The sequence below is a fragment of the Neoarius graeffei genome, chromosome 13 (genome assembly GCF_027579695.1).
Source record: "Neoarius graeffei isolate fNeoGra1 chromosome 13, fNeoGra1.pri, whole genome shotgun sequence".
NCBI classification, from domain to species: Eukaryota; Metazoa; Chordata; class Actinopteri; order Siluriformes; family Ariidae; genus Neoarius; species Neoarius graeffei.
In genome coordinates this window covers 26,268,771-26,289,753 of record NC_083581.1, presented here as the reverse complement: position 1 = coordinate 26,289,753, position 20,983 = coordinate 26,268,771, and the positions used below count along the sequence as shown (strand labels likewise).

At 41.5% G+C, this 20,983-nt stretch overlaps 1 protein-coding gene across 1 annotated transcript in view; it reads left to right on the top strand.

Annotated features, from left to right (window-relative positions):
- Positions 1-501: 501 nt before the first annotated feature.
- Positions 502-20,983, top strand: part of avpr2aa (arginine vasopressin receptor 2a, duplicate a) — a 45,756-nt gene continuing 25,274 nt past the window's right edge. Inside the window, exon 1 of the mRNA XM_060937422.1 lies at positions 502-805. The gene's annotated coding sequence lies outside the window, so the exon portion shown is untranslated. The remainder of the gene's footprint in view (positions 806-20,983) is intronic.

Sequence of the window (20,983 nt, the reverse complement as noted above, 5' to 3'; positions counted from 1 at the left end):
TGCCATTTTGCTCTTGATCCAGGCCAGAGACAAGGATATGATAGCAGCTTGGAGCCAAATATATATATCCTCTCCTCTCACCCTCTTTTTCTCCTTTAGACCTCCAACGCATCCTTCTTGATGTCACAGTACAAAATATACCATCATGATGATTCTGATGGTTCAGAATGCATTTAATTGGAGTGAGTCATGCAAATAAGCAATAACACATTGCATAATGTACCATAATGGTTGATTAATTGACAGATCAGGTATGTGAATGACACCTGAGGTGGGGTAAGGGAACAAGACAGTGTACGTTTTAACACTCAGCAGGTTTAAACAAATGTAAGAAAATATTTGACCCTACACACAACATGTTTGTCTGGATGTTTCATGCTGAAAAGTTATGTCATAGAAGTCACAGAACACCTGTCTTAACTATCTCCTCCCAGAGAACCAGTGAGGGGAGGAGAGAGAGAGAGAGAGAGAGAGAGAGAGAGAGAGAGAAAAGCAGCTTGAGCTCAAAATCAGTGCAGTAGTACCCATTTCGACTGGGATATAAGGTCCACTCAGGATTGCCACAGTCCTTTGAAGGATATCTTGCTTAATATCATCTGTCACGACAACTTGATTTGCATAGGCTTAAAACTCAACAGAATGCGATAAGTTTGCCAGTTGACATTAGGCTGATGAAATAACATACCTCTGTTCACCAATCCTGTGGAAATCATGTGTACTGAATAAGACTGGACAGGTAGAGAGAGGGAGTAATAGTGCCAGACCTGGTAACCATCAACAAACTGGGACAGGACAACTCCAAACAGTAAGTTTAATTTTGTCTTCTATAGAAGCAGTGATAACATGGAGAACTAGTTCTTGATAGTCAGGTGAGTAAATTAATGTATATTAGGTTACTGTGTGTTTATATAGGCTATTATTCTAGGAGTTCTAGAGCCTGAGTTACCTTAAATACGTGAGGAAATGATTAAAGATTCATCTTTAAGTAAAAATATGTGTAAAAGCAAAGGGTTTTGAAAGACCAGTATGAACTTAAATTAAATTAGAAAAATAAAAAATAAAAAGCCGAGTGTGTTGGTGTATTGAAGTAAAGATTAAAAGTACTAAAAATAATGTAGTCGACACATGTACACAAAGCACATAATGTCAATTAAAAATAATAAAAACAACCCAGAACATGACAAACCTATGCTAACATTTACGTACGCAAGTTTGTACAAATGCTTCCCCTTGCATTGTATGCAAAGGCCAAATTAGAGATGTTTACTTTCAAAATATCTTCACGAGACATCTCATAATGACAAGAACTTGCTCAGAAGGACATGCTTTGTATACAAGCCTTGTAATCATATACATTCCATCATTATGAATGGCAGGTTGATGATCATATCACAGAGAAGCTGGGTGGCAGTGTAGTGCTGATTCTTTCTACCTGTCAGTGAAGTATGTGATGATTTTTTTTTTTATTTTGCAGATAATTTTTGTTTGTTTGAGATTGTGTAGAAGAAAGAAGTAGCATGTTTCTCATATATATTTAAAAAAATCTCATCAGATCCAACTGGAAGCTATTTTTTGAAAAATTATTTAGCTTTTAATTTGTAATGAAAATGACCTGGTTTAATCTGGCATTGAGTCACTTTTCTTTCTGGCACATTCTCTGTCATTGTATTGCATTGTTCACTCTTTTCATGACCTGATCCTTTAACATGCTATGACTTGCAAAACCACATTACAATATAAAAGTGGATTCATTATCTTTAAATGCCACACTAGATAACATGCTGGCTAAATATAGGCTTAAAAATAAAAGATGTTTACTCATGTCATATGGTTGTTCCAATATTGGTCACTTGATCAGTGATTCAATGATCTGGTATGAGTAGTAATTGAGAGGTGTACAAGATTTTCTTAAAGAAAGTATAAATGAGTAACATTAACATACTATAATGCTTGTGTCTGAAAAGTAAGCAAAAATAAATAAATAAATAAATAAATAAATAAATGGATGGATGGATGGATGGATGGATGGATATTTGTCTAACTCTGTCTTAATCATGTGTACACAGTTAATGGCTTGTGAGAATGCTGTGCACTGTGTGAGTACTAAATCATCAGTCATGCAGCACTCCGACATGTCACTTCTAGCAGATGGTTTGTTAGTATCTTCAGGCTGCCATCTATCAGGTCAGGCTGCAGGATAATGGTTAAAATGTGAAGCAAAAATATTAGAAAACACAATATAGAAATTACAGTGGTGTGTGTGTGTGTGTGTAGGTGTAGATGGGGATAAAGCACTTGAATGAAATCATAGCTTTCTTTAAAATTCTATAAACTATTATTCTTCTAGGGGCAGCACGGTGGTGCAGTGGTTAGCGCTGCCGCCTCACAGCAAGAAGGTCCGGGTTCGAGCCCCGTGGCTGGCAAGGGCCTTTCTGTGTGGAGTTTGCATGTTCTCCCCGTGTCCGCGTGGGTTTCCTCTGGGTGCTCTGGTTTCCCCCACAGTCCAAAGACATGCAGGTTAGGTTAACTGGCGACTCTAAATTGACCGTAGGTGTGAATGTGAGTGTGAATGGTTGTCTGTGTCTATGTGTCAGCCCTGTGATGACCTGGCGACTTGTCCAGGGTGTACCCCGCCTTTCGCCCGTAGTCAGCTGGGATAGGCTCCAGCTTGCCTGCGACCCTGTAGAACAGGATAAAGCGGCTAGAGATAATGAGATGAGATGAGATTATTCTTCTATTTTCCTGGTTAATTATCAACATTACAAGCTGTTAAAACACACAAATGTGAGTTAATGATTAATGATTTATTGCACCAGAGTCATTGTATTGTTAGACAATTCGCTCATTTGTGTAATTTGGCTTATTTGCAATCTACATTCAAATATTCAAATCAACATCATTATCATGATTCAAATATAATTACTTGCTACGAAGAGGGAAAGTGATACTTATATTGCTTTTCTAGAACTGACACACTCAAATCAAACACCAGTGCTTCCAACTGGACTCATTGGAGCTCATGGAGTTCCTGGCGAGAACCAAGGCCAGTCCATAATTCCCACACCACCGTTTGCCACCTTATCAGTCAAGTAAAGTAAAGTCAAAGTCCCTCCTGTGTCAGGTTTTCCCAAGCAGCCTCTTGTCCCAGTCCCCTTAAGGTGCACTGGGCGGCGCCGATCTCCGCTTCTATAACCCTCAGCCTCTCGCCAATATAGCAGTGGTTACAGTGGAGGGCTGGTCCTCTGGTAACCGCGAGAGTTTGACTCCTCACTCGCATCTGTGTTGAAGCATGCCTTGCCAGACAGTAGTAGGTACCATTTTTATGATGATCTTTGGTATGACCTGACTGTGAGTAGAACTCACGATCTCCCAATTGAGAGGCGGACATGTGAACCACTAGGCCTCACGGTCAAAGTAAAAGCATATAGCAAAACCAAGATGCAGTGTTTGCATATACTGTACAGAATGCTGTAATTTGCACTGAACCATCAGCAATCTCATATCTGATAAACGTCAGCTCATGTCTCACAATCTGAAATGTGAGGATCTACAAATAGCCTTACAGACCCCTACTTGGTGGACTTTTTACTTTTTATTTTTTATTATATTTTTATTTATTTATTTTTTCTTTCCTTGTCTATAATTGTAAAGCGTCCTTGGGTTTTTTGAAAGGCGCTATATAAATTTAACTTATTATTATTATTATTATTATTATTATTATAAGGAGAGACAGAAGGGATGAGATGAAAGATGAAGGATGAGAAAGGGAAAAGAGGAAAGGGAGTACTGGAAACAGATAGAGATTCTCTTTGCAAGCATAAAAATGTCTTTCAGGAGAACTGTGAGAAGGTGCAACTGCAAATCCGGACAGCTTTCTGCTCCACAGCTAATGAAACACTTCTCATATGTTATGCTCAGGCAGTGTTTTTGGCTCTGAACAGAACATTGTTTACCATTTTCTAAAGCTAGTTGATTAGACAAATGATGTAACAAAGGGATATAAGAAGCAGCTGCGTCCAAAAATTTGTGAACCCTTTGAAATTGCCTGGATTTCTGCATTTCTGATTGCAGGCTTCTTGTATTCAAGTCCAGGACTCAGACTTGAGTCTGACTCATGCCCTAATTTTAAGGACTCGTGTCTTGACTTGGACTTGAACACTGATGACTCGGACTTGGACTTGTGCATTAACTGCATTAGGACTCGTAAACTGGAGACAAGGACTCAGATTTTTTCTTTATTTTTTGTAATATGCCATAATAATTTGGCATAAGATATTTATATCAACATTAAGAGTGTCACACCTGCGCGCCTTGGCTCGTGCATTAGATAGACTCTTGGACATGTTCCGGATAGTGTACGTGCCAAGTCGACTCTCTCTTGTGCACCGTAAACGACTCACACCTGCGCTGATTGCGCGCTGATTAAGGCGCAATCAGCATGCTGGTATAAAAACGTACTTACTTTGCAAAGTATTGAGTTGCGTTGCTGATACATTACTGAGCCTTATTTCCTCATTTGATTTCCTGTTTCTCGTCTTTGATTCTGCCTAGTCTACAATAGTCTGTTTGTACCTTGCTCAACCTATTGCCTGTTTCACTGTTTTACGATTTTGCCTGCTGTTCTGGATTGTTTACCTGTCTTCACTTGTATTAATAAACACACCTTCTGCACTTGCATCTGTCTCCCAACCATCTCTGAAAGAATACTTCGCACTCCCTGACAAAGAGAATGCACATTCACCTGTTCATATGTCATGCCAAGGAACAAGCTAAAACAGCCACCGTCAAATGGTGCAGTTGAAGTGTTGGACTCGATTTGAACTTGACTTGGCGCAATAGTGGACTCGACTTGGACTTGACTCAAAATTTTCTTTAATGACTTGGACTTGACTTGGACTTGAACACTGGGGACTCAAGACTGGACTTGGACTCAAGGTTTAGTGACTCGACTACAACATTGTCTGGTTGAAATCACATTATTACATAGAGTCTTAAAGGAATAATCTGGAGTGATATGCTTTCTAGGTCTATTTTCGCATTATTGGGAGTGCATACATTGAGTTGCTACCACAATCATGTCAATCGGATGTGTTTTGAGACAGTTCGTTTTTTGCAATTTCAACCAGAAAGCGCTAACACGGCAGTGCAAGGGGCATGTCTTTTTGCCAATACAAAACACTAGTTTTAAAACCATTGCAAAGCTCAAAACAACATGACAGTTCTGTGGAAGTGAGTAGAGGGTTCCTACAAACAAAACGAAGTGTCCCTAGCTCTGCAAGTGCACGGACAGAGTGTGTAGAAGAGTAAATACAAAGCCAGTACCTTACCTGAAGTTGTTCTTCTCCAGACGCCATCTTCAGGGGAAAGTCTGTAAAAGTCGAGTGCCAAGTGCAGAGCCCATCCCGCTGGAAATGCACAATTTCGTAGCATTTTACAGAATCACAGTCTATTTTTTTAGGTCAAAATTGAAAGGAAATTATGTGCAAAAACATTACAGTCCAAGCCGGTTGGAATTTTGAATGGGAGACCATGTGATGTCTCCGAGAAGCCCAGGGAAGTTCTCCATCCCCGTGAAGCACTATGCATCCTCTCTTGGAACATCTGGCTCATCACAGTGTAGAAGGTCCCACTCTTGGCAACAGAGGCACTCCTCTTCGATGGCCATGGGTTCACAGCGCCCACAGGCACACCACCAGTTCCCAGCATTGCAACCATCTCCGCCTGCTGAAGATCTCTCGCTCTCCTTCATTCTTCTTCTTCTTGCAACTCCTCCTCTGTATATTCTGGTTCGAATAAATATGGGCAGCTGTCGAATTCAAACTCAAACTCAGCAAAATCCAATTTGTAGAGATCCTCTGCCATCTTGCTAGTCACCTTCTCTACCGCACAACCTTTATTGTATGCCGCACATTCACGTGTAGAGAACTTCTTCCGGCAACAACATGTCTCGTGAGACATCACATGACCTCCCATTCAAAATTCCAACCGGCTTGGACTGTAATGTTTTTGCACGCAATTTCCCGCTAATCTACAGTGGGTATGTTAGTGGGAAAGTTGTCTCAGGGAAAGATTGGAGGCTGATATCCCAGTATGCACTGAAATGGTGTGAACTGTGTGGCTGAATGTCTTAATGAATTTGTGCACATGCTGCCCAGGGTAAGAATTGTGCCCAATCCCTCTGGTTCTCCATACAGAATATGCTCAAGAAACACCTGATTTCTTGATTGGCCTGCTTTCCTTGGCTGTTGGACTGGGATGGTGGCCAGAGATCAGGCTGACTGATACCCCTAGTTTATCCATGAACTTGGACCACAGTTTAGATGTGAATTGGGGGCCCTGGTCACTCACTATGTCCTTTAGGATGTCAAAGTAGCAGAAGACCTGTGAGAAAATCAGTTCTGCTGTTTCGAAGGCTGAGGGCAGGCCGGGCAGAGGGGTGAGTCTGAGACACTTGGAGAATCAATCTATTATGATCATGATGGCAGTGTTGTTCTGTTATTTGGGCAGGTCACTGATAAAGTCGATTGCTAGGTGGGACCAAGGGCATTGGGGTGTGGGGAGTGTGGGGCTTGGGCACAAGCAGAGCAAGCAGCAATAAAATGGTTGATGTCACTGTACATGTTTTGCCACCAATATTTATCCTTGAGAAGCTGGTAGGTATGCTAGCTGCTGGGGCGCCCCGTAGCTGATGAGGAGTAAGCCCAGGTGACGAGCCGACCCTGGAGTCACAGGGGTACATACTTTCAGTCAGAAGGGCAGTCTTCTGGAATGCAATCAGGTGGAGGCTGTGCTATCTCCCTGTTGATGTCCCATGTAAGGGCATTGATGAAGCGTTCAGGAGTAGGATGTTTGTGGGCTCCTGAGCAATGGCTTTGGGGGAGTGCATTCTGGACAGGGTGTCTGCCTTGGTATTCTTGGATCTGGGTCTGTATGCGATCGTGAAATGAAACCTGGTGAAGAAAAGGGACCAGCATGCTTGATGGGGGTTCAGACATTTTGCAGACTTGAGGTATTCTAGGTTCTTGTGATCTGTATGTATTGTGAAAGGGTGTGTTGGTCCCTTGAGCCAGTGTCTCCATGGCTCCAATGCCTGTTTAACAGCCAGGAGCTCCCAGTTTCTGATATAATAATTTTGCTCTGCTGGTATGAGCTTCCTGGAGATGAAGGCCACTGGGTGTAGCTTGGGTCTCTCCCCAAAGCATTGTGAGCACACTGCACACTCCTGACTCCAAGGCATCAACCTCCACAGTGAAGGGCTTGGTGGGGTCAGGATACTGGAAGATGGGGCTGAGGTGAAGGTGGACTTGGGTTGGGTGAATGCCTCCTCAGCCTTCCAATTCCATTGGAATTGCTTGGGCCCCTTCTTCAGTAGGGATGTGAGGGGAGCAGCAGTAGAGCTGAAGCCCTGGGTGAAGCGCCGGTAAAAATTTGCAAACCCCAAGAATCAATGGACTGTGGTGGGGGTTGTCCATGTCGTCACTGCTGATATCTTGTCCTTGTCCATGCTGACTCCCTCAGCATTTATGACATAGTCCAGGAATGTGGTTTGCGATGCATAGAATTCACATTGTTCAATGGAGCACCTTCCTAGTGAGAAGGTTGATAAACTGAGCAATTTTCTGCTGGTTAGTCGTACCTCTTTGTGTAGTAAAGCAAAGTGAGCACTGAAGCAGGAAGCCTTTACACTCAGAAACTTCCCCAGAGAATTTGTAGGGTCTGGACAAGACAGGAGCACTTGTGGTGGGCATGGTGCACGTTAGGAGAGCCTGCAACACTGCAGTAATGAGCTGTGAGATGCAGCTATTCAATTCACTTAGCATCTGCTGGTGTTCTCCTAATAAGCGTCCATGCAACAACAGAACAGTTTGTGTCTTTTCTGCTGCATCCATGATGGCGACAAAGTATTCTGTCAGAAATGCAGGGGACTTATGGATACAATTGCGGAGAAGAGTCCATAGCAAACTGGTAAACAAATCCAAATCGTAATCCAAAGTGTACTCGGGGAAGCAAGGGTCATGCAAAGCACAATTAGAGTGTCAGAGACAGAGCAAACTTCAAAGTAGGTAAAAGTGGAAGCAGAGTTGTAAACAGAGATAAGCAGAATGTCAAAGGCTTGTTATGGTCAGGTATGTAAACTTGAGAATTTGTAGGGTCTGGACAAGAGAGGAGCACTTGTGGTGGGCATGGTGCACGTTAGGAGATCCTGTAACACTGCAGCAAGGAGCTGTGAGATGTGGCTATTCAATTTACTTAGCATCTCAGTGAGCAGATGGAGGAAGAGTGTGGTGATAATTTGGGGAATGTGGACCAGGTGCAGCGCTAATTAGAATTCAGGAGGGGGAAGGTGGTGTGGTGCTTGCTGGGAGTTGTAGTCTGTGGTGGCCATGTTTGATGGCTGCTGCGAACTCAGAGCTTCTGCATTATTCATGATAAATTAAAATTTTAAAAACATGAACCACTGCTACCTCTGCTTTGGCTCATACATTTCTGTAAGTTATTTACCATGAGAAAGTTCTTCGAGAAAGAGAAATGTTTTCACAGACACAGCCTTTTTTTAAAATTGACAACACAGCTTGTTTAAAAAAATTAGTTGATAGAAAATGATGGTTAATGACGAAACAGAGAAGTATGCATTTATTCTGTGCTTCATGATGAAAACAGATGTCTCATTTGTTCAGAGTTTGTTGTAAAAAAAAAAAAAGCAAAACATACCCACATCAAAATGATGTGTATTTATAGCCATGAACAACAGTAAATGGTCCAGGATTAAAAGATAACTACTGTATTGTGGCCAGTCAGTCATTTTAGTTGTTTATCTGAACCTCTGCATGCAAGGAATTGGATGCAACTGGACCTTTTAGTTGCATACCACTGTTTTAAGTGTTTAAATTACTTTTTCAAAGGAAATGTAGTATATCTGGAGAGATGTATCCTACACTAAGTGTACTATGAATACTATACCTAAAGCTTGTGTCCATGGGTTCATGCTGTTTGCACCAAATTCATCAGACCAGGTGACATTTTTCCTCCAGTGCATCCTCCTCAACGTTTGATGTCTTCTGCATTCTGAGATGCTTTTCTGCTCACCACGGTTGTAAAAATTGATTCTTTGAAGTTAAGTTTCCATAGCCTTCCTGAATGTTTTCTTCAGAGATTGTTGTGTGAATCCCAGAAGAAGAGCAGTTTTCTTCAACACCAACAACCACAGTTTAAGTCATTCAAGTTAACTAATCTTCATTAACTAAAACTCTTGACCTGTATCTGAATGGTATTAAATATTGTCCTGCTGGTATATGATTGGCTGATTTGATAACTGTATGAACAGGCAGTTTGCTAATACAGCAGTTAGTGATTGTATATAATTATACTTGTAGAGAAGTGCTAGTAAAATGTAGCTATGAAAATTGTAAGTACTATTTATCTTAGTTTCATATTTCATTCTGGGGCGTGGCCAAGCAGCAGTCTGTGAATGGAGGGCGAGGTTGGGGAAGGTAAGTGGCTAAGTCATTCCACCTGCTGAGCCAGCATCAAGGCTTCGAAGCGTTGCTCTTGTTCCTTTCGGAGGGCGATCAGTGCTTGATGCTGGTTCTGTTGGGCAGTAGCGAGGGCAAGGGTGAGCTCTTTGAATGGGGAGGACTCCATGGGGTGGTTCCCTTCTGTGCTCCCGGGTTTCAGCACCACTGTAGCAATTCCGGGTGTGGGTGGAGCACAGAAGCATGGCAGGGGAGAGTTGTTGGTCACACACAAACACTTTATTTTTCTTATTTTCAGCTTTTCAGCACTCACTCACTCACGCATGCACACATGCGTTGTGGTCGGGAGGAAGCCCCTTTTCCCTGCTCCATCCCTGTAACAAACACACACATTAATTGACAGCAGGTGGAATGACTTAGCCAAATTACCTTCCCCGACCCTGTCCTCCATTCACAGACTGCTGCTTGGCCATGCCCCCGCTGCCACACATTCTTTATTAGATTTTTATGTAAGCAAGTTATAATATACACGGAATATATTCACCAAGCTGTACTTGGAGAAGAAATTGTAATAATCATTTACTCAAATAACAACAACAACAACATCAAATTGGCATTAAACCATTTAGCCTGTGGTAGAGAAATTGTGTAGTTCCATCCCAGTGGTGTCAAGGATGGACTTCTTCTGTCCCCTTTTAGTTAGTCATGTAGTTATATGAGCAGTGGCTGGGAAAAACATGGCAGCTTTAGGTGTCTTGTTGAAAGCACCTTTCCAGAATGTTGGGTTTGTATTTAAAAAAATATAAAATTGGATGGTGCAGTGGGTAGCATTGCTGCTTCACAGCTTCAGGCTCCTGGGATCGATTATGGATTTACCATCTGTGCAGAGTTTTGCATGTTCTCCCCATGTTCATGTTGGTTTCCTCAGGGTGCTCTGGTTTCTTTCTACTATCCAAAAACATGCAGGAAGGTGGATTGGCTATGATAAAATTGCCCTGAGTGTGTTAACGTGGAGGCGCATGGTGCTCTAGCATCCCATCCGGGTGTATTCTAGCACCGGACACACCACGACCCTGAGGTAAACAGAATAAAGCAGATGATGAAGACGAATCTCTTCAGAGATACCATACTTCCATCCATCCATCCATTAGCTGTAGCCGCTTACCCTGTTCTACAGGGTTGCAGGCAAGCTGGAGCCTATCCCAGCTGGGCGAGAGGCGGGGTACACCCTGGACAAGTCACCAGGTTATTGCAGGGCTGACACAGAGACAAACAACCATTCACACTCACACCTACAGTCAATTTAGAGCCACCAATTAACCTAACCTGCATGTCTTTGGACTGTGGGGGAAACCGGAGCACCCGGAGGAAACCCACGCAGACACAGGGAGAACACGCAAACTCCACACAGAAAGGCCCTTGCTGGCCACTGGGCTCTAACCGAGGACCTTCTTGCTGTGAAGTGACAGTGCTAACCACTACACCACCATGCCACCCGAGATACCATACTTCCAAATCGATATCTGATTTATCTTTAGGAATTATTAAGAATATGGCTATTATACTTATATTATGTTTATACTTAACACACTTGCACATTTGTACTCTTTAAAGTGCATTAATATGCACTATGTCTTAAACAATGCCCTTGATAAAAGCTGAAGCATGTTCTCATCAAAAAAACATTTTGGGACTTGTTGAAGCTCATAATAGTTTGAAAGGATTACAAAGGCTCAGACATCACAGAAGTCATGATCACAGAAGTTTCCTGTATGCCTTCTGGGTTTTAGCACTTCTTCTTCTACTTCTACTTCTTCTTCTACCCACCCTTCCTGTTCATGCCCATTATTTTCTGTCCACACCTGTGTTTAATTGTCTGTCTCATTAGCTCTCATCAGTCTTTATATTTATCCCACTTTTTTTGTCTGGCTCCAGTGAAAAGTTACTGAGCTGTTTGTTGAATGTGTTTGCTCTGGGTTGTCTTTGTGTTCTAATCCTAGTCTATTTTTCCTGCGTCTTTCTTAGTTCAATTGATCTTTCTAGCCTTCCTTCATTCTTCAACCCTTTATCTCCATTGATTTATGATGTATTCTATAAGCTCTTCATTCTATAGACTCTTTTTTTCGGTTTACCTTTTGCTTCTTTTGTGGCTTTGAGATTTGAAATTGCTGTCACTTAATCTGTCTGCTTGTAACTCCAATAATAATACAAAGTATATCAAATAACAGAGATGCTCCTCATAGATGATACAACCCCGATTCCAAAAAAGTTGGGACAAAGTACAAATTGTAAATAAAAACGGAATGCAATGATGTGGAAGTTTCAAAATTCCATCTTTTATTCAGAATAGAACATAGATGACATATCAAATGTTTAAACTGAGAAAATGTATCATTTAAAGAGAAAAATTAGGTGATTTTAAATTTCATGACAACAACACATCTCAAAAAAGTTGGGACAAGGCCATGTTTACCACTGTGAGACATCCCCTTTTCTCTTTACAACAGTCTGTAAATGTCTGGGGACTGAGGAGACAAGTTGCTCAAGTTTAGGGATAGGAATGTTAACCCATTCTTGTCTAATGTAGGATTCTAGTTGCTCAACTGTCTTAGGTCTTTTTTGTCGTATCTTCCGTTTTATGATGTGCCAAATGTTTTCTATGGTTGAAAGATCGGGACTGCAGGCTGGCCAGTTCAGTACCCGGACCCTTCTTCTATGCAGCCATGATGCTGTAATTGATGCAGTATGTGGTTTGGCATTGTCATGTTGGAAAATGCAAGGTCTTCCCTGAAAGAGACGCCGTCTGGATGGGAGCATATGTTGCTCTAGAACCTGGATATACCTTTCAGCATTGATGGTGTCTTTCCAGATGTGTAAGCTGCCCATGCCACACGCACTAATTCAACCCCATACCATCAGAGATGCAGGCTTCTGAACTGAGCACTGATAACAACTTGGGTCGTCCTTCTCCTCTTTAGTCCGAATGACACGGCGTCCCTGATTTCCATAAAGAACTTCAAATTTTGATCCGTCTGACCACAGAACAGTTTTCCACTTTGCCACAGTCACAGTTAAATGAGCCTTGGCCCAGAGAAGACGTCTGCACTTCTGGATCATGTTTAGATACGGCTTCTTCTTTGAACTATAGAGTTTTAGCTGGCAACGGCGGATGGCACGGTGAATTGTGTTCACAGATAATGTTCTCTGGAAATATTCCTGAGCCCATTTTGTGATTTCCAATACAGAAGCATGCCTGTATGTGATACAGTGCCGTCTAAGGGCCTGAAGATCACGGGCACCCAGTATGGTTTTCCGGCCTTGACCCTTACGCACAGAGATTCTTCCAGATTCTCTGAATCTTTTGATGATATTATGCACTGTAGATGATGATGATATGTTCAAACTCTTTGCAATTTTACACTGTCGAACTCCTTTCTGATATTGCTCCACTATTTGTCGGCGCAGAATTAGGGGGATTGGTGATCCTCTTCCCATCTTAACTTCTGAGAGCCGCTGCCACTCCAAGATGCTCTTTTTATACCCAGTCATGTTAATGACCTATTGCCAATTGACCTAATGAGTTGCAATTTGGTCCTCCAGCTGTTCCTTTTTTGTTCCTTTAACTTTTCCAGCCTCTTATTGCCCCTTTCCCAACTTTTTTGAGATGTGTTGCTGTCATGAAATTTCAAATGAGCCAATATTTGGCATGAAATTTCAAAATGTCTCACTTTCGACATTTGATATGTTGTCTATGTTCTTTTGTGAACACAATATCGGTTTTTGAGATTTGTAAATTATTGCATTCCGTTCTTATTTACAATTTGTACTTTGTCCCAACTTTTTTGGAATCGGGGTTGTATGTCCTGTCCCTCTGTGTAATTAACTACAGTTTAAAAAATGGCACCATGACTGCTCAGTCTGGCGGCACGGTGGTGTAATGGTTAGCGCTGTCGCCTCACAACAAGAAGGTCTGCGTTCGAGCCCCGTGGCCGGCGAGGGCCTTTCTGTGTGGAGTTTGCATGTTTTCCCTGTGTCTGCGTGGGTTTCCTCCGGGTGCTCCGGTTTCCCCCACAGTCCAAAGACATGCAGGTTAGGTTAACTGGTGACTCTAAATTGACTGTAGGTGTGAATGTGAGTGTGAATGGTTGTCTGTGTCTATGTGTCAGCCCTGTGATGACCTGGTGACTTGTCCAGGGTGTACCCTGCCTTTCGCCCGTAGTCAGCTGGGATAGGCTCCAGCTTGCCTGCGACCCTGTAGAAGGATAAAGCGGCTAGAGATAATGAGATGACTGCTCAGTCTACAAGTGGAAATCCTACATCGAAAGGGTGTGATGTAAAAATCCATCAGTGGTAGCTGATGTGATGTAATAAGAAATGGAATAGCTAGTTAAGTGTGTTAATAAAGACTGAGAGAAACCAATCAGAAACCACACCATGTTTGCACATCTCATGTGTAAAAGATATTATTTGAGCTGGTAAGTGCATATGTAAGCAGTGGCTTTGCATCAAACTTTATTTTGCTCAGTTTCATTATACCTTTCTGATCTTGGTTCAGAAAAGACTGATCGATCTACAACCACAAATCAGGAAAAAGTTGGGATGGTATGGAAAATGCAAATAAAAAGAAAGCAGTGATTTCTAAATTGACTTTGACTTGTATTTCATTGCAGGCAGTATGAACCCAAGATATTTCATATTTTGTCCGGTTAACTTCATTTCATTTATTAATATCCATCCATTCCTGCATTTCAGGCCTGCAATGCATTCCAAAAAAGTTGGACAGAAGCAATTTAGAGCTAGTAATGAGATAAAACAATTAAATAATGGTGTGATTTGAAATAGGTGATGTCAACAGGAGATTGTAATCACAATTTGGTACAAAATCAGTATCCAGGAAAGGGCTAGTCTTTGAGGAGTAAAGATGGGCCAAGGATCTCCAGTTTGTCAACAAATGCATGAGAAAATTATTGAAGTTTTTAAAAATAATGTTCCTCAAAGAAAGATAGGAAGGGATTTGGATATTTTACCCTCTACAGTGCACAATATCATTAAACAATTCAAGGAATCTGGAGGAATTTCGGTGCATAAAGGTCAAGAGTGCAAGCCTAAGCTGAACACCCGTGATCTCTGATCCCTCAAACCGCACTGCATCAAGAACTATGATTCATCTCTAGCTGATATACAGTGCCTTGCAAAAGTATTCATACCCCTTGAACTTTTTCACATTTTTCCACCTTACAACCATGAACTTAGAAGTTTTTTATTGAGATTTTATGTGATAGACCAACACAGAGTAGCACATAATTGTGAAGTGAAACGAAAATGATAAATGGTCTTCAACATTTTAAACAAATAAAAATCTGAAAAATGTGATGTGCATTAGTATTCAGCCCCCCTGCGTCAATACTTTGTAGAGCCACCTTTTGCTGCAATTACAGCTGCAAGTCTTTTGTGACATGTCTCTACCAGCTTTGCACATCTAGACACTGAAATTTTTGCCCATTCTTCTTTGCAAAATAGCTCAAGCTCAGCCAGATTGGATGGAGAGCGTCTGTGAACAGCAATTTTCAAGTCTTTCCACAGATGCTCAATGGGATTTAGGTCTGGACTTTGACTGAGCCATTCTAACACATGAATATTCTTTGATCTAAACCATTCCATTGTAGCTCTGGCTGTATGTTTAGGGTCATTGTCTTGCTGGAAGGTGAATCTCCTTCCCAGTCTCAAGTCTTTTGCAGACTCCAACAGGTTTTCTTCCAGGATTGCCCTGTATTTAGCTCCATCCATCTTCCCATCAACTCTGACCAGCTTCCCTGTCCCTGCTGAAGAAAAGCATCCCCATAGCATGATGCTGCCACCACCATGTTTCACAGTGGGGATGGTGTTTGCAGGGTGATGAGCAGTGTTAGTTTTCCGCCACACATACAGTGGTGCTTGAAAGTTTGTGAACCCTTTAGAATTTTCTATATTTCTGCACAAATATGACCTAAAACAACATCAGATTTTCACACAAGTCCTAAAAGTAAATAAAGAGAACCCAGTTAAACAAACAAGACAAAAATATTATACTTGGTAATTTATTTATTGAGGAAAATGATTCAATATTACATATCTGTGAGTGGCAAAAGTATGTGAACCTTTGCTTTCAGTATCTGGTGTGACCCCCTTGTGCAGCAATAACTGTAACTAAACGTTTCCGGTAACTGTTGATCAGTCCTGCACACCGGCTTGGAGGAATTTTAGCCCATTCCTCCATACAGAACAGCTTCAACTCTGGGATGTTGGTAGGTTTCCTCACATGAACTGCTCGCTTCAGGTCCTTCCACAACATTTCGATTGGATTAAGGTCAGGACTTTGACTTGGCCATTCCAAAGCATTAACTTTATTCTTCTTCAACCATTCTTTGGTAGAACAACTTGTGTGCTTAGGGTCGTTGTCTTGCTGCATGACCCACCTTCTCTTGAGATTCAGTTCATGGACAGATGTCCTGACATTTACCTTTAGAATTCGCTGGTATAATTCAGAATTTATTGTTCCATCAGTGATGGCAAGCCGTCCTGGCCCAGATGCAGCAAAACAGGCCCAAACCATGATACTACCACCACCATGTTTCACAGATGGGATAAGGTTCTTATGCTGGAATGCAGTGTTTTCCTTTCTCCAAACATAACGCTTCTCATTTAAACCAAAAAGTTCTATTTTGGTCTCGTCTGTCCACAAAACATTTTTCCAATAGCCTTCTGGCTTGTCCACGTGATCTTTAGCAAACTGTAGATGAGCAGCAATGTTCTTTTTGGAGAGCATTGGCTTTCTCCTTGCAACCCTGCCATGCACACCATTGTTGTTCAGTGTTCTCCTGATGGTGGACTCATGAACATAAACATTAGCCAATGTGAGAGAGGCCTTCAGTTGCTTAGAAGTTACCCTGGGGTCCTTTGTGACTTCGCTGACTATTACACGCCTTGCTCTTGGAGTGATCTTTGTTGGTCGCCCACTCCTGGGGAGGCGAACAATGGTTTTGAATTTCCTCCATTTGTACACAATCTGTCTGACTGTGGATTGGTGGAGTCCAAACTCTTTAGAGATGGTTTTGTAACCTTTTCCAGCTTGATGAGCATCAACAACACTTTTTCTGAGGTCCTCAGAAATCTCCTTTGTTCATGCCATGATACACTTTCACAAACATGTGTTGTGAAGATCAGACTTTGATAGATCCCTGTTCTTTTAATAAAACAGAGTGCCCACTCACACCTGATTGTCATCCCATTGATTGAAAACACCTGACTCTAATTTCACCTTCAAATTAACTGCTAATCCTAGAGGTTCACATACTTTTGCCACTCACGGATATGTAATATTGGATCATTTTCCTCAATAAATAAACGACCAAGTATAATATTTTTGTCTCATTTGTTTAACTGGGTTCTCTTTATCTCCTTTTAGGACTTGTGTGAAAATCTGATGATGTTTTAGGTCATATTTATGCAGAAATATAGAAAATTCTAAAGGGTTCACAAACTTTCAAGCACCACTGTAGCGCTTTGCATTTAGGCCAAAAAGTTCAACTTTGGTCTCGTCTGACCAAAGCACCTTCTTCCACATGTTTGCTGTGTCCCCTACATGGCTTCTTATGCCTGTCTTTCAACAATGGCTTTCTTCTTGCCACTCTTCCAAAAAGGCCAGATTTGTGGAGTGTACGACTTATAGTTGTCCTGTGCACAGATTCTCCCACCTGAGCTGTGGATTTTTGCAGCTCCTCCAGAGTGATCATGGGCCTCTTGGCTGCTTCTCTGACCAGTGCTCTCCTTGCTCGCTCTGTCAGTTTAGGTGGACAGCCATGTCTTGGTAGGTTTGCAGTTGTGCCATACTTTTTCCATTTTTGAATGATGGATTGAACAGTGCTTCTTGAGATGTTCAGAGCTTGGGATATTTTTTTATAACCTAACCCTGCTTTAAACTTCTCCAGAACTTTATCCCTGACCTGTCTGGTAAGTTCTTTGGTCTTCATGATGCTGTTTGTTCTTCAGTGTTCTCTAACAAACCACTGAGGCCTTCACAGAACAAGTGCATTTATGCTGAGAGTAAATTACACACAGTAGGACTCGATTAACTAATTAGATGACTTCTGAAGGCAATTGATTGCACTGGATTGTATTTAGAGGTATCAGAGGACAGGGGGCTGAATACTAATGCATACCACATTTTTCAGATTTTTATTTGTTTAAAATTTTGAAGACCATTTATCATTTTCGTTTCACTTCACAATTATGTGCTAGTTGTGTTGGTCTATCACATAAAATCTCAATAAAAAACTTTTAAGTTCGTGGTTGTAAGGTGGAAAAATGTGAAAAAGTTCAAGGGGTATGAATACTTTTGCAAGGCACTGTAACCACATGCGCTTGGGATTACTCTAGCAAACCTTTGTCAACACTACAATATGGAGTTACATCCACGAATGCCAGTTAAAACTTTACTGTGCAAAAAGGAAGCCTTATGTTAACTGTGTCCAGAAGCGCCGTGGACTTCTCTGGGCTCTGAGGCATCTGGAATGGACCATCACACAGTGGAAGCGTGCATTGTGGTAAGATAAATCAGTATTCCAGGTCTTTTTTGGAAGAAATGGACAGTGTGTGCTCCGGACCAAAGATGAAAAGGACCATCCGGTCTGTTACCAGCAGCAAGTCAAAAAAACAATGGTCTATCATGGTATGGGGTTGTGTCAGTGCCCCTGGCAAAGGTAACTTACATTTCTGTGATGGAGCATTAATGCAGAAAAGTACATTGAGGTTTTGGAGTAACGTGCTATTTTTAAGACAACATCTTTTCCAAGGATATTTCAACAAGACAGGGGTGGCACGGTGGTGTAGTGGTTAGCACTGTCGCCTCACAGCAAGAAGGTCCGGGTTCGAGCCCCGTGGCCGGCAAGGGCCTTTCTGTGTGGAGTTTGCATGTTCTCCCTGTGTCTGCGTGGGTTTCCTCCGGGTGCTCCGGTTTCCCCCACAGTCCAAAGACATTGCAGGTTAGGTTAACTGGTGACTCTAAATTGACCGTAGGTGTGAGTGTGAATGGTTGTCTGTGTCTATGTGTCAGCCCTGTGATGACCTGGCGACTTGTCCAGGGTGTACCCCGCCTTTCGCCCGTAGTCAGCTGGGATAGGCTCCAGCTTGCCTGCGACCCTGTAGAACAGGATAAAGCGGCTAGAGATAATGAGATGAGATGAGATTTCAACAAGACAGTGCAAAACCACATTCTGCTCACATTACAAAGGCATGGCTGTGGAAGAAGAGGGTGCCTGTCCTCTGTCCGCGATAGAGAATGTGTGGTGAATTTTGAAATGAAAAATATGGCAATGATGACTCTGTACTATTCCACACCTTAAAGAGAGATGGCATTTTGATTTCATAAAATTGGTGAAATTTAGTTCCCTCTGAAATTTGGTCACTGTGATATATGTTTATTTCTGTAATATCTCTACAAAATATCAGGCCATTCTGTGGCTGGGAAGTGATTTAATTTGAGGAGATTCCCTAGCAAATAATATGCATGAAATCGTGAGCTTCATGCAGTCAAGGAGACAGAGGAAGTCGGTGTGCGCATGTGCAGGTTTACTTTGACCGTGCACTGACAGTTACCGGTACATCATCTTGTCGCTAAACAAACAGCTGATCACACCAAGGTGCTCGCTGACTGCCAATATTTATTAGTTTTGTCCTGCGTTTCCTTTCCTTTGCAACATAATGTCTTTTCTCCTCGCTTTCCGTTACTGTAGTCGGTCTTTCACATTTCATTTGCACACTCACGTCCTCCATTTTTTTCTCATGTTTCAAATTTGTATCCCATAATGCCTTGAGCGGACAGGGAAAGCCTGCCATGTGATGCATGACGTAGTATCTTGAATTGGGTCATGTTGAAGCAGGAAAAAATAGTGGAGAATTTAGGGCCACGTGGCCCTACGTTCATTAATTGTTCTATTAAAAATTAATAATAATAATAATAATAATAATAATAATAATAACAATAATAATAAAATTGGAAGTCTGTGATTTGAATTCAGTAGCTTTCAGTCCACTAAACAAAAATAATTGGGTGTCAGGGAAAATTCTTTTTATGACCTACACTTGAAAAATCTGAAAGGCAGTCTACCTTTAAGACCTGTTAGCAGGAAGAATGGGACAAAATAACACCTGAAACATTTAATCACTTGGTGTCTTCACTCCCTAAGCATATTTTAAGTGTTGTGAGAAGGACTGGCAATATTATAAGGTAGTAAATGCTTTACTGTCTCAAATTTTTTAAAATGTGTTGTAGGAATCAAAATTGAAATGTGTTTATTTTGGAAAAAAAAATCATGAGGTAAAACATCAAATAATGTGCTGTTGTATTGTTTTAAGTGCAGTGCAGGTCAAAGATTATTTACAAATCGTTGTTTTCAGTTTTAATTTCAATTTCAACATACCGTCCCAACTTTTTCTGACTTGGGGTTGTACGTAGTATGGAGTATGTGTGTAGTGCAACAGGTGGAGAGATTCCAAAACATGCACTATAGTTACAGCATCAATATGAATCGTATTATGTTTAAACATATACAATACGTACCAAATGAAAAATTTTGTCTTGCAAAAGTCAGTAAGGAGTAACTCTTTACTCTATAGCTACTTGTCTACCAGGTGGGTGTGAATGAAAAACTAATAGCCCAGACACAAAATCTGCTTGTCCTACGTAAGTACCTGGGCTACTTTTTAACATTCAGTGCTGTGTTTTCTGTCATAGAAACGTAGCAACGAAATTCAGCACCTTCCTAGAAGTAGGCATGCTACCAACATCAGTTTCAGGGCACTCCGTCAAGAATGCAAGCGTGACAGCTAAGGGAGTAGAATGTGCACAAGTCTACCCCAAGGAAAACACAACACAAATGGGGTTCGAATGAGGTTAACACAAAGGAAATAGAGGAAAGGAAAATTTTGCTGTCTGTTTTAAATTTGCTAAAAGACCACCTGGATTGTAGCCCATACTACTGGAAGGGTGATCTGACTTTTCAGTAAATGTATGCGCAAGTTATAGGTGCAGGATAAAAACATTGCAAAACACCTACCCCAGCCTCACCTCAGGGGACTATTGAATTTTACAATAGAGCAGTTCTATAGCACAAAGTCAGGCTGTCTGTCTGTTTTTTTACAACAAAAGAAGTTGTCATGCAACATCCAAGACACAGAGGTAAATCAACACCAGAGTGGCTCAAGCACAAGAGGTAATTTATATTTTTGAATGGCCAACTCAGAGTTCTTTCTTTAATCACATTGATGCACTGTGGCGTGATCTGAAGCAGCCCATTCAAGCAAGACATCCTAACGTTATACACAAACTGAAACAGATTTGTATAAAGCAACATGCCAAAATACCTCCTAATTGCAGCACGGGAATGATCAGCAACTACAGAAAGCATTTAGGGGAGGGTACTGCCTGTGAAAGAAGTCCCACTAATAGCTAATATGAATTTGCATATTTCTTC